We start from the raw sequence: 15,096 nt of genomic DNA on the forward strand, positions 1-15,096 counted from the left end.
CTTCGAGTTGCTCCTAACTGTGGTCTGATTGAACCATTCAACACTCTTTTCTTGTTTATAGAGAAAAATATATACACAACAAGAAACAACACTGCTTGATGCCACAGTTCACGCAATACTGCTCCTTCTGAATAGCTTCTCTGTGAGCTAAAATCATTGACTGCAATGTACCTCGAAAGATGGCACAGGGAAGGCTATACAATAGCGTCATAGTACTAACAGAAGGGCACATGGAAAAGGCGTGGACAGCAATATGTTTTGAGGTGATATCTTCATGAACGAAATCTAGCACTCACAAGCGGCTGTGGTTTACTGTGTTGGTGCTTTTGTTCATCACCTACTATTAGGACGCCAAGTGTAAGAATGGATTTGCATGGTCTACCCTTTTGTGCTAAGATCTTGGTTTAGATCTTTTTTAACATATTTATGTAAGTACCAGAGCAGGCAGTACTAGAGCATGTGGGTGTGTACGTGGGTATATGTTGAAAGAGATTCTACTACTGACTATCGACCCCCTTGAAAATCATCATATATGAATATTGAGGGGCAAAATATCAAAAAGTAGTGCATATAGGGAAGAATAGATTTACTATTTCTAACTCTACATCTACGTATCTTGAAGACATATGTAACACGTAGGTACATATATGTGTACTTACGTTGATATTCTGTCTTCAATATTCTGTCCCCATGATATTCAGGAGTCAATATTCATGGTGCATACCTTTGAAAGAGCTGTGTGATCAAGCTGTCAAGAATCCTTTTGAGGTATATGCACAGTGCCCGGTGCACTGTTTTATGAATCTCATCCTTCACAGGCAAGGAGTCAAGGATTGAGGTACACTAATAAGTATTCTGTAAATGAGTGCTTCCTAACACTCAATGAGGACACCCTGGTTCTTGGCAGTATATTATAATTGCAAAATAGTAAATTGCGATATATTTGAAAATAAATGAGTTCCTTGTTGAATCTTTTGTATTTAATGAAACAAGGCTTGGGATGTACATGAAGAAAAACACTATTGGCCTTATTATGATGTCGGGCAATGCCCGCCCTACACCTTTGTGGTCTCTGGACTGACTGATCTCTGGTTGGCGGTCCCTACACCGCTATTACAATGCGACCGCACATGGTGCTGTCACATACTCCCATTTCTCTATGGGAGCTTGTGCTGCAGCTGTAAACCAGCCATAGCACAAGCACCCATGAAGAGAAATTAGAGTTTCTGTTAATCCCTGCACCGTGTGGCAGGCACCTCATGATGCCTGTCATACGGTGCAGGGATTAACAGCGGGACACAATATGCGCACCTCGGCCCCCAACCGGAGGTCCCAGGGAGATGGGGGCCCTGCTAGGGGCCCCCAAAGTCACTTTCCGACAGGCCTTCCATGTTGGAAAACCCAACAGGGAAACCCTGTTGGAAACTGACATTGTAATCCAACACTCAACGAGGGCACCCTGGTTCTTGGTAGCATATTATAATTGCAAAATAGTAAATTCGATTTATTTGAAAAGAAATTGGTTCCTTGTTGAATCTTTTGTATTTAATGAAACAAGACTTGGGATGTACATGAAGAAAAACACTATGGGCCTTATTACAATATCGGGCAATGCCCGCCCGACACAGTTGTGGTCTCGGGACCGACCAATCTCAGGTCGGCTGTCCCCTACTCCGCTATTACAATGCAACTCCATATGGTGCAGTCGCGTACTCCTATTTCTCTATGGGAGCTTGTGCTGCAGCCATAAACAGGCCATAGCACAAGCTCCCAATAAGAAATGAGAGCGTCTGTTAATCCCTGAACCATGTGGCAAGCACCTCATGGTGCCAGCCACACAGTGCAGGGATTAACAGGGGAACACCAAAGCCCCCTCGGCCCCCAATCGGAGGCTGCAGGGAGAAGGGAGCCCCCATGTCAGGACAGCCCGACACGGAAACCCTGTCGGAAACTGACATCGTAATCCCAACGGTGGATACGCTGATTATGGTGAGGCCACAGTGCAGGGATTAACTGGCTGTACCACAAGCACCCATAGAGTAATGAGAATTTCTGTTAATCCCTGAAGCATGTGGCAGACACCCCATGGTGCCTGCAACACAGTGCAGGGATTAACAGGGGGACACCAATGCCCCCTCGGCCCCCAATCGGAGGCTGAAGGGAGAAGGGGGCCCCCATGTCGGGACAGCCCGACATGGAAACCCTGTCGGAAACTGACATCGTAATCCCAACGGTGGATATGCTGATTATGGTGAGGCCTCCAACTGGTCAACAGGCTCCTTGAGCCCGTAGGACTCCATTCAGAATGACCGTCCGGTTTCAATTTCGACCGCCTGCATTGTAATACGGTGGTCGGAAGTTAAATCTACGATGTGACTCGTAAAGCCTCTAACCGAGCTCTATGTATGCGACAGAAACTTTCAATAATTATTCAAATGTATTGATAGTGAAAGTGAACCTTGCCTGCCTGATACTAACAGCATCTTAACAATGTAGGTATCCAACATATAATACTCACCAGGTAAATTAATTTTACCTCACTTTTAGGCTACCAGAAAAGACCTGCATTTCAAAACCATCTTGATGTGGCCTTAAAATCAAAGCAGTGGTTGAGCGGGCCTTGGTGGGGATACCTTAGGATCATCCAGACCTTCAGTGCTTTTTAGATGAGGGAGTTTAGTCATGGCCTTCAGTTGTTTGTCTGCCCTCTGTCAAAGGTAAATGAGGGCATTGCTGATGTTTGTAAACAGATGTGTGCCCTATATGCTGGCAAGGGGTGATCCAACCATGTCACAATGTTAATTCGGAGGCTAACATAATACCATTTGAATATGTATGAGCCAGGAAGAGACGTATACTTATGTCTCACTTGCCAGACAGCACAAGCTGTCTAGTTGCAAAAAAGACCTATTGCGAAGTTACATTGAGCTTAGAGTCTGCCCATTGCTTACAGTTGGTTTGCTTCATTGTTACTCTTGTTTGCTTGTTAATTATTCAGTGGTTTGCCTTCCTCTTCCAGTTTTGTCCCTTCCATGGAGAATATCCTCTTTACAATTCTTTTGATTGGCTGACTTGTATTCTTTCACTGCTCTCATTTATGGAACTGCATTTCCTTTTTCTTTCAGCACTCCAGGAGTGTAACTCTTTTATAGCTATCACTCATATACAGCTACAGCTCCCTCCTTCTCGCAAGTCTGCCCACTCCACCTCTCCTGTGTTGCTCCCCACCCCTCCCAAGCTGTCTGTAAAAGAACAGCAACCGGGATATTTTAGATGTGGTATTGTAAAAAACTAGAATTTAAGGGTAGCTTTTGCATTATTTCCTGCATTCTACATATACATGAAAGTACTAGCTCTGACACACAAAGGGTTTTACGGTACTGGGGGAAGGACCACCTGCTGCAGTCACTCAGCTACCCTCTGAGGCAGATTGTGAACTTAGTATGACACTTCTAGTGGCCCATAATTCTGCCCTCTGGATTTCTGCAGAAGTCCAAATGGCTGAATTCTGTGGAAATTAAATTAGGCTTTGGCAAACTTTTCTCTCTACAGTCTGACACTTAACCAGCGTTATTTTAATAAAAAAGTATTTGAAAAATAAAACATGCCATTTACAAAAATTGAAAAAATAAATTCAATGTTCGATTTTGAGATACCATAAGATGTGTGTTTGGTTTTCATCCAGTATTTTGAAATGTCTTTTGTTTTACTCATTTAAAACAATACTTTAAAGGCAAACATTGGCAACACCAAAAGCTCTGCACCTTTTCACTGGACCTACATTTTTGAAAGACAATGGCGTAGCATTTTCTTCCATCTCTGTTTTCATCAAATGGTTTGAGTAATAGTATTCTATTTTGTTTAATTATATCCTGTATTCCTTTGTTAGTCCCTGATGTTGTTTGTTCAATGTTGTAAATTTTAAGTTAATGATGACTTTGCTTTTGAGAATAGTGGCAATGATGATGAATATTTGGCTGTCAGCTAGGAGAGTTGTTAGAAACTGGGTGGCACAGTGCGGGAGTTACTTCCAAAAAGCTTTGCTTCTAAGTGTGCGGCTCAAAAGGGGGCCTATAATAATGTCATCAATAGAGGGCCAGGAAATTGATTTTTTGGAGCATAAGCTTTTTTAATGAGAACACCAAAATATTACTTTTTTATAGTATTTTGATATATATTTTATACAAAGCGAATGATAATGCTTCTTCAATTCATTTAAATCCAGCAAAGGCTGTAACAAACATCAATTTCTGGATGGCACGCTTTTGGATATTTCAGCAGATTTCTGGCCTCAGAAATCGTTTCTCCCACAGTTCCATATTGTTAAAAAACAAGGGCTGTTGTTGTTTTATCTTGTTTGTACTCCATTGTTGGCTGCAGGCATGGTGCACACTTTATCCTTCACACCTCTGAAGAGAAAGCCAGGAGCCATTTGATGTTCTCCTGCCTTTGTTCCCTCTACAGCGAAGAGCATGCTTTGTTTACAAATGGACCGATAAGGGACCTGCTGATTGTCAGTGGGCCTCTGCATTTTAAACAAATGCTTAATGCGACCAAGCCAGATGTTCGCACCCTGGGAATGCATTGATCGTCAGCTGTACAGGTTCGTGTTTTCTAGTGTAACAAATTTGTATCCTTCCGAGTTTATAAATGTGTGTGTGCAGACAGAATTGTGGAAAATCAAGTCAGAAATAAACCTGCAGCAGGGAGTTATCTTCTTTCTCCAGACGTCCTCCCCCTGGCGCACACGCGCGCGCACTTACTCACACCCACACACACACCACCCCTAAGAAGCAGCATGTATTTAAGATGTGTTTTTATAGTATTTAAGATGTGTTTTTATAGATGTTTGCGGTTTGAAGCTGACTGGTTATGGTTGCTTATTACTCTACTAGGGGATCTTTCAGCTTATAGGGATACATCTGTTGCCAGGCCATGGAGTATTCTCTCTCCTAGGAGACACTCTTTACTCTTATTGATGGCCTGAGGTGATACTCAATCCATCAGAAACAGTTGCATCCATCACATCAATGAGTGATCAATAAATCTAGAAACTAAGGTCCCTGTACTCAGAAACAAAGTAAATAATCTTTACTGCAACAGAAACAAGCATTGGCATATCCAATAGGTCTCGCCATTGGGCCTTATGAGTGTTTAGCCATGCAGCACATTACCCTGGGCGCTGTGACGCCAGGGATTGAAGAGCTATACAATTACTACACACTGGGTCTTGCAGTCAAATTCAGAAATACAAACTCGCTCCAGGAAACAGTTATGGACACATTAGAAAGCTTTTTGACGCACAGACGCAAAGTCAAATGCCTTAATCCAAGTGAACAGCCGCGGTCGGCAGTAGGAGTTCCAGCAGGGTGGTGACGTGGGGGGTAGTAATGTATGGATTACGGAGTTTAACAGGTAAGTAAACATATAAATAAATAAAACAAATTTTGTTGCGCGCACTGCATCGCATTTGGTGATGCACTGTGCGCAACGAAATTCGGTTTATTTATTTATATGTTTACTTACCTGTTAAACTCCGTAATCCATACATTACTACCCCCCACTCTGCAACTCCACCTCCCCACGTCACCGACCTGCAGGAACTCCCACTGCGGACGGCGCCTGCAAGTGAATATCCCCAAAAAATGAACAGATTTAGGAGCCCGTGACCACTGTGCAGAAAATGCATTGGACAACAACATGTTAAAACATGGTTACTCTGCACAGCAGTTACTAGTGCCAAGCGTAAAACAATAGAGAGCACAAACAATGTTGTGTCATCTGTAGGTCTAAATTGCAGAAGATATGTTCTTTGAGGTGGTCAGTAAAAAAAAAAACACGGAAAGCTAGAAATGACAAAGCAAATAGGCGTGGCCAGCATGAAGTCTACACTAATATTTTTTTAAAGTAGCAGCAGTGAGAAAATGGTTTGCTTTTTTTTTCAATAATGCATCAATGAAAAAACATTTACTTTGTGAGTACGCACGCACTTTATATGGTGGAAGAAAATGCAGAATTAAATATCTTTCTCACAACCACGCTATCAAAGCAAATGCTGTTTTATTAGAAATAACTTACAACAGTCTGTCCGTGTAAAATAAATGATAGATGGTCATCCTGGCTCTAAGCTACTTAACTCATGCTGTGTTTTTCCAGTGTTTCAAATAGAAAGCAGTACGTACTACTGCTTCTGGTTTTCTTTCGGCTACACTGTCAGCAAACATTACATGAGAAGCACATCTTCTACACAAAACATGCCACTTTTTCCAGCATTTCATACAGAAGGCAGTACTGCTGCTTCGTCAGCATGGTCAGCAAGCATTGAATCGCTTTACATGAGAAGCACATCTACACGAAAGCTTACCTTTCTGCCTCCGTGGCTTGGGGGGGTCTATCTGAGCTCCTGGTCAACTTCCTGTGTTTCTGGGCAACTCACTTAATCCCCCGCTCCACAAAAACAAAAACGAGACCTATTGGCTATGCTAATGCTTGTTGGAATTGACGAGTGTGAATAAATCGTGGAGTGTGACTTGGAGTGGGGCAGTTGTGCAGGTTGACATGTGTGAAACTGTGCTAGAGGTGTTTGAATATGGGTTTTGTGAACGTGCTGTCAAGTTCCCCAGGTCGGCTAGTCCAGTTTTATTTTTGCTTTGCATTCTGGGAGTTGTAGTCCTAATTTTATAATCGTTTGAGCCGGCTAGAGGTCCCTGAAAGTAAAGCACAACTTTGAGTGAATGAGCAACTCTCGCACGAACTTTGAAAACTTTGGAGCTTTGAGTTTTATGCAGGGTACGATTTGGTTAATAATCTGGAGGGACACTGACATTGGGAGACAAGGACCATGGAAGACATTTAGAGGTCCGGGGAAGGGGCATTGGTAGAAGCCCTGGAAAGACTAGGCGGTGCGGTGCCTGTGGAGAGACTGGAAGATCCGGACAGGAGGAGACTGCCATAGAGACACTATTTCTTTATTTAATTGATGTTTTATAAAGGAGAAAGGGGAGAACATAGTACGCAGGGACATGAGGTAATAAAGAGCACTGAAAAAAGGTACACTTTACTGGGAAAGTATAGGGAAGGAGAAAGTAGTTTAAGTGCAGCGGCCTTTCACAGCTGAGCACGAGCTGCAGCCCTGACCTGTGGTGCGTGGTGTGTGGAAACACGTGCTGCAGGAAGCACCAAAGAGTATGGTGAGCGGCCCAGAAGCCATCACTCTAATCAGCCATCTTTAAGTAAAAAAAAAAAAAAACAGCCGGGGTAAAGTAAACAAGTGGGAGGGGTGGGGGAGTGCATGCGCGCGCAGCCCTGACCTGTGGCGCGTGGTGTGTGGAGAAGCGTGCTGAACTGGCAAAGAGCTCCGATCGAGAGGCCAGAAAAGGATAGGGCAGTGAAGAGTGACAGAGAGGCATTGCAGGACTGGAGACGGGGAGGAGGTAGGCGTTGAAACACTTCCGGTTAGTGCGGAAGAGAGTCAGGGGGCGGTAGGTGGAGGAATGTGACAGCGTCCCCCCACAGTGCAGACGCGCCACACGGAAATAATAAAAAAAAATCCAAATAATATTTAGCTAGCAGAGTATCGCCAGGCATCCTTCCAAGTTCGGAGTAATTTAGATCATTTGACACTGGCCGTTCATTTAATGTGTTCAATTTACTTTGGAGTTCAAGCAGAAGGCAAACGCAAGATTTAAAAAATATATGAAATGGGGCACTGTGCTAGGCAGCATGAACGCAAGAATTAAAAAACAAGAATTGGCCGCACGGCAGTAAAGTAAAGTGACAGCAGGGGGAGGGGGCATGGGCGATTTCCTTTAGGGAGAGTGGCAGCAGGGGGAGGGGGCATGGGTGATTTCTTTTTCGGGAGCGTGCGACCATATGGCACCACCATATTGCGCCGCTCGCTCCCGAAAGGAAATCGCCAAGATGTGCACGCTTTGCTTTGCAAGCAATGCAACGCGTGCACGTCTTAGCCCCCAAAGCTGTGCCAATGGCTACAGGTCACTCTCCTATGCAACGCATGCACGTTACGTAGGTGAGGCCTAAAAATCTGAAGCCAGAAGCAACAGTAAATAGTGCATCTCAGTAGTAGAGTACTTAATACCCTGATAACAGACATGTCCCTGTGATGTGGTGGATCTCTGAAACAGAATTTTGCCTGAGCAAAGAGTATAACTGTAATGATTTACTTCAAATAGTAGATCTGCTATAGAACTAGGAGACCCAACACTGAAAATAAGGCAATGTGGTTCAGTGAGATGCTTGGACAGGTCTACTGTCATAGAGACAACAAATTCATTGCAGTGTGACTGTCTTTTGATTTGATCAGTCATCTTGATTTTGGCTGGGTTCCATTAAGGAAACCTTTTTAATGCTTTATTTCAGTAGACTCGTGTAATGAATGGGACAACATGCGGGTACTGCGTTCAGATGGCCTAGACTGTGGCTTTCAAGCCCAGAAGGAGACATTGTATACAAGGTTTTACCCTACTTCATTCAGTAGATGATCACTTCATTTCTATCTAGACTTCTGTTTTTGTATAGAGATTTTAGGAAAATGACTGCCCCATTGATTAGCAAGTACTAGCTACTACATCTGCGTGAGATTACCGTGATAGTGCAGAGTTGAAAGAGATGCCTAGAAATCTTAGTCGGTCATCTATAAAAATTAGATTGGCATCTAATTCTTATTATTTTGAAGGAAGGTGGACGATTCCATTTCTGATGTGAGGAAGTTTGCTTTTCTCATATTAAGAATTTGTCTAAATGAGCTATTGCTCACGCGTGTAAAGCCAAAGGGAGAAGGAGGAACTAAAGAGCAGGTCGCCCTCCTAAAATGTCTTATGAAAAAAGTGAGCCCACCTTCCTGGGTTCAGAGACCTGTCTTGTGTTATGGCTCTTCTCAAAATTATAAGTGGAGCCAAGGAATTACAGAAAGAAAAAAAAATGTTTCTTTCTTGAGTCCCCTCACTCACCGGAGTTTCCTCACGGTGACATGCTTCATCATTGGGGTCCTCCCAGTTCTCTACGAAAAGGGGCGTGCTGCGACTTGCGAATTACGTAGGAGCACTTAGTTGTGAAGGACTATGTGTAGTGCAAAGAGGGGGTAGTGAAATGGAGTGGTGAACGTAAATAGAAACTAAAAATACCGTGCTAGTGGGCCTCAATAATTTATTTTGCTCCTAGGTTGGTATGCTTAAAAATGGGGTTTATACTGAATTCCGACCAACTATGAAGGTAGGGTCAGTATTTGGTCAACATGTTTCACGCCACCCCTGGCATTTCTTCAGGACCATACAGGGTCCAGCCCTGTATTTCCACTCCTAAAAGAACCTAAGTGAAGGTTATCTAATTGATAAGTGATAAAGGATATATGCTCTCACTTCAGAAAACATGCGTGGTTTTAAAATACATACGCTGCTGCTTACTGATGTATGTTTAACTCATTGGAGAACATTTGCAGGTGCCTAATAGCACTTCATGGTCTCAGATGGGGGGCGGTGTAGCTTCTATGGAAGCGTTGTTCCTGGTCAGCCACACCACGCGTGATTACCTAGCTGCTTCCCCGTCGGACCGCATCTCGGAGTGCGTCTATTGCTCATGCGGGAATACATTTTACATAGACAACCAGTGGCGTGAGGAAATCTCAAAGATATTAATTAGGAAGCAGTCTAATCAAGATAAATGTCCCTTGCCTGCTTTTGGAATGAACCTCTGTGTATTTATATGACATTCACAAGGGGTCTACATGTCAAATGTAGATCTTCAGATCCTCGTAGCATCTCTTTGGCTTCTGCAACAATTTCACACTGGTGTTCTATCACCACTGTTCTGTCAAGGATTAAAACCATGAGCTCCACATCTCCATTATGTTGCCTTCATTGGCAAATTGGACCTTCAGTTTCTGGCAAAATATGAGGTTAGTTTTAGATGCTGATGTTGGACCTTTTATGTTATGTTATGTTAAAGTTTATAGAGCGCTCAAATCACCCTGGGGCATCACGGCGCTATCTAGGCAGAGATACACCTTTGGGGAAACCGTACAAATAATCTAGCCGAGTTACTAGAACAGGTATGCTTTCAGCTGTTTCCTTAAGACATTGTAGCTTGTAATTTCACATAGCTCCTGCGGAAGCTGGTTCCAGTACCTTCGCGCTAGAAATGAAAAGGCTCTACCTCATGTACGGGTCAGTCAAATTCGGGGAATCTGTAAAAGATCCGGGGCTCTAGATCTGAGATTCCTACAAAGGGAGTATTTCTGTAGTTTTTTCCGCAAATACAGAGGGCCTCTTTCATTCAAAGCATTGTGCATCAGGCAACAAATCTTAAAGAAAGACCTTTTCTTTACTGACAGCCAATGCAGTTCCTTCAACAGAGGAGCAGAAGGTGAACCTGTGGGTCGGTTTAAATCATTATGGCTGCTGTATTTTGAACTACTTGGAGTTTAGGCAGTAGTGTCTCTCCAACTTCCACCAACAGGGTATTCCTGTAGTCCTGGCGGCTAGTTACGATTGACTGTACTAGTATTCTCCGATAGGGGGACGGGTATATAAGGTAACATTTTTCTCAGAAGACGAAGGGCGTAATAACACAAGCTTGTCGTGGCCAAAACATGATCTTTCATGTTCAGGACCCGGTCAAGCTTTAGCCCCAGGTTTTTTACCGTCAATTTATGAGACGGAGCAGGTCTCAACTGTGTTGGCCACCAGTCTTCTGACCAGGCTTCCATGGATCACCTTGTTTTTTTCCGGGTTCAACTGGAGACAATTAGCTGTCATCCAGTCGGAGATGGCAAGCATACCGGTGGCAAAACGGGCGCTTGTCAAGTTTTGGGTTCGGACCGATGGTAAATATAAGCTGGTATCATCAGTGTAAGAGATGATCTCGAAACCCAGCTGCTCCACAATCCTTGCCATATATAAATTAAAGAGAGTTGGTCTTAAGCAAGAGCCCTGCGGAACGCCCCTGTCAAGGTGTCTTTTTTCGGAGGTGTAAGGTCCCATCATCACCGTTTGGGTTCTGTCAGACAGAAAGTGGTTAAGCCACTTAAGTGCCACCCCCTTGATACCTGATGCTGTAAATCTCTCTGCCAGTCTAGAATGCAAGATGGTATCAAAGGCCGGGATATCTAGGAGGATCAGAATTGCTGAGCCCCCCGCACCAATAGTCAGTCTGAGAGAATCAGTCACTGCCAGGATTGCAGTCTCTGTACTAAAGCCTGGCCAAACCCTGACTATGAAGGATACAAAAGATGATTGTCTTCCAAGTAGGTACTTAGTTGTCGATTAATAATACCTTCCAAGATTTTGTTCAACAAAGGTAGCAGAGAGATGAGCCGGTAATTACCAAGAATTAAAGGGTCTGCTATGGGTTTTTTCAAAATGGGGCGCACAAATGTCTCCTTCCATATCACTGGAATAGTACCCGTATGGATTGAAACATTAAAGATGTCTCTATTGATTGGGGCACAACAGGTTGCTAGAAGTGCCATTGTTTTCAGCGGACAAGGATCTGAGGGTGACCCGTTTTGGCCATTGCCAAACCTTTCATGACCTCCTCACACGTTATTGTTGTGAAGCTACTAAGGGAGCACACTACATTCTCATTCTGCTTCTCTGGTGTACTGGAGGCAGACACATCATATGGGGCTGATGGAGGGAAATTCTCGTAGATTTTTGAGATTTTGTTATGAAAGTAGTGTGCTAAAGAGTTACATAGTTCCTGTGATTCCACCGGATCTTGACTACACACTTTCGGGGATACAAATTCCCACACTATCACAAACAGTGAATTTGAAGAGTTACTAGCATTTTCGATGTGGGTAATAATAAACTGGTTCCTGGCCCCTTTTAAGTTAAGATGGTAATTTGCTAGAGCCTGTCTTTAAAGTAATTTATTTTCGTTGATCTTATTTGAACGCCACCTTCTTTCCAGACTCTTGCAACTGGCTTTTTCTAGTTTTAATTCCACCGTATACCAGGAAGTGGAGGCCCCCCTTTGAGTGGAGCTGCGTGTCTTTTTTGGAATAACTACGTCCAAGGCTGTTTCCAGTGCGGTATTAAAAGCCTCCAACTTTAAACCTACATCTTCAATATTTGTGACCGAACCCGAAGAGAAAACCTTCTTGAAAGTTTCTACAGAAAGCTTATGCCAGGTCCTACTCTGTTTAGGAGTCTGTATATCGGGACGGTTAGCCATCTTCTTGTCTGGTTGCTGCACATTAATCGAGATCAAATAGTGATCCGTCCAGGAGAGAGGGTCAGGAAAAGTGCAGCTTAGCTGGTCTATGTTGGTAAAGACCAGATCTAGTTGATGGCCTGCTCTATGTGTGGCGCCCTCTACCCTTTGAGTAAGTCCCATCAGTTCCAGAGAGGAGAAAAGATTATTTACCTCATGGTCTGTCCAATTTTTCCTGTGGTAGTTAAAGTCTCGAAGCAAAATAAACTTATTTGCCACAAGTACATGCAAGGCAAGGTGTTCCATCAAAAGATCTGAAAATCGAGCTTTGGGACCTGGAGGCTGGTAGATTAGAGCGCGTACCAACAGTCGGATGCTGATACGGTAACCTTTAAAATCCCTAGTTCAAGACAGTCATTACTAACCGTCGAGACCCAGTTCACGACCAGGTGGTTTTTGAAGGCAATGGCAATGCCTCCTCCCATTTTTGTTTCTCTGTCCAAATGAATAAATTTATACTTCTCGGGAATGGCCAGTGTAATCAAAGGTTGATTAGCGAGACCTAACCATGTTTCTGCAAAAAAACACATATCAGGGTCATGTGAGTCAATCATGTCCCATATTTCATATGGGTGTTTGGCCAGGGATCTGACATTGCACATAATATATTTCTGGCTCTTAGTAGCTAGTTCTGGTGTTTTCCCCCGAAGTTGTGGGCCCCCTACAAGGGCCGCCATTTGAAATTGGCATAAACCACAACTTACTAGCCCTTCCAGAATATGTGGGAGCTTCTGAGTGCAATTTCCGAACCAAACTTTATTTGCTTGCGCCTGAGTTTTTATTTCCATCAAGGAGTCTACTGAGTAGCTTATGGGCTCTGAGAAACCAATAATTGTCTTGAAAAGGGCAGCGTCCCTGGCCTCTGGGCTCCTTTGGGTGCAGACGGGCGCAGACTGGCTTGCCTTAGGCGTGCCGTCGGAGCGTCGCTGCGCGCATCCGGGTTTGCATCGTCTTTTATCGTTCCCTCGGGGCAAACACTAGAGCGCTAACCGCGCTGTCCCCCCAGATGGCTGCCTGCTTGTGCAAGTTGCGCGTGTGGGTCCCTCCGAACAACTCCAGCTCCTATCTCGGCTGGGGAGTTGTCAGGGATCGTGCAACCAGTGTATGCAGGTAAGAGCTAATAAACAGAATTATAAAACAACAGCAAATGTTTTAAAAACAGGGCTATTCAAACTCCCGGCTTCCGCCTCAGGAGATACAACTACTTAGTTTTCTGCGCCTGCATTTGCGTCCTCTTTTATCCTTCCCTCGGGCCAAACACTAGAGCGCTGACCAAGCTGTCCCCCTAAGATGGCTGCCCCCTCGTGCAAGTGGCGCGTGTGGGTCCCTCCGAACAACTCCACTAACTGGACTAAAAATAATGAAACTGTAGAATGAACAGTTTTTAATTGTGAAACAACATTTGCCATCTTGACATATGTCAGTGCTACCAGCATTTTTGTTCTTGGTGGGATAACATTTCGGTCGTCATTTTTGCTGGTTTGGATCCTCTGTTATTCTCTTAGATTGAGAGTTTCAGCAATCACTCTTAGGTAATTGACCATTTTTGGAAGATTGGTCAATCAATTTGTTTTTGTGAGAAAAGGTAACTGTTATTTACAAAGTAGGCACTTCTTATACCAGGTGACCCATCACCATTCATGGCCACTGGATCTCCACTGAACAAACAAAAAATATTCAGTAACAATCAAATTCAATAGAATTTCCCGATTACATTACTAACAATGGCTTCCAATAGAATATCACACTTACATTAAGTCCTGCTCACCATCAAATTAAGATGTTACAATATGTATGTGGCCATTCCTGTCCAAAAATCAAGTTGAAATTATCTATACAAAAGGCTATGAAAAACCAGACTATCCCAGAATACTCAGTGGCGGTTGTTCCCAAATAGCATTAGTGAAGTGGGGAGGGGGGTAGAGTTAAAAAAAAAAAAAAAAAAAACACTAATCTGTCGACCGGCTGGCTGGCCACCTGCCACCTCTCCTCGGTCCTCTGTGTTCTCTTCCTTCTTTGTGCTTAACAGGAAGCAGGAATAGGAAACTCCTACCCAGGCTCCCCATACCAATCACAATGCTGCAAAGCAGCATTGTGATTTGTCTGAGCACCGTGGTTCGGCACTCAGACAGGGAATGAGAGTCAAAAGCATGTTTTTCACCCAAGCTGTAATGCAGCCCGAATGGACAACAGGCAAAGTGTACATGAGTGTTTGGTTGGCCCGAAGGGCCAGCCAAACATTTATGCCCACTGGTTTGCCCACACTTGGTGTGGGCAAACCACTCCTCCCCTGGGATGCTCTGCGAGCAGAGAAGCCCCACCCTACCCTACTCACAAAGCTATTGCAGCACGGAAAAATATTTTGAAATGATAATAACAAGGCGTTATTATTATTTTGTTTTTCCTCTTTTTTACAGTGCTGAAGTCAGGGGGGCGACACTATTCGACCTTAGAGGAGGAGCCGCTCCTGAAAATGCTACTGCCAGCACTACTTAAGAAACTGCTTTTACCTTCTGCAAATCAGAAAACATTTCACACATGGTCACCATTTAAGCAAAAGAGATCTCACACTAAAATATCAAAACAGGCCAGTCCTGAATTTGCTATTAACATATAAACTCCCCACCATATGCAAAATCAAATACAGAAACGTCCCAGAGCATATAATATACAGAAGAGTTTGCTGCAGTTTAAATACATCAGGTGAGACCATCCTCCGGACTGCAGCTTTTGTCACCTTAAAAAAGGTCCCTAGGGCATCACAATTAGCCTTACAAACACAGCTTGAGACTCTTGTGCTCTAAATCCACCGAACAACTCCACAGGAGACACATATTCAAAGAATCCATTGTGGACCCAGCATGG

This window comes from Lissotriton helveticus, chromosome 3_1 (genome assembly GCF_964261635.1).
Source record: "Lissotriton helveticus chromosome 3_1, aLisHel1.1, whole genome shotgun sequence".
Taxonomy (NCBI): domain Eukaryota; kingdom Metazoa; phylum Chordata; class Amphibia; order Caudata; family Salamandridae; genus Lissotriton; species Lissotriton helveticus.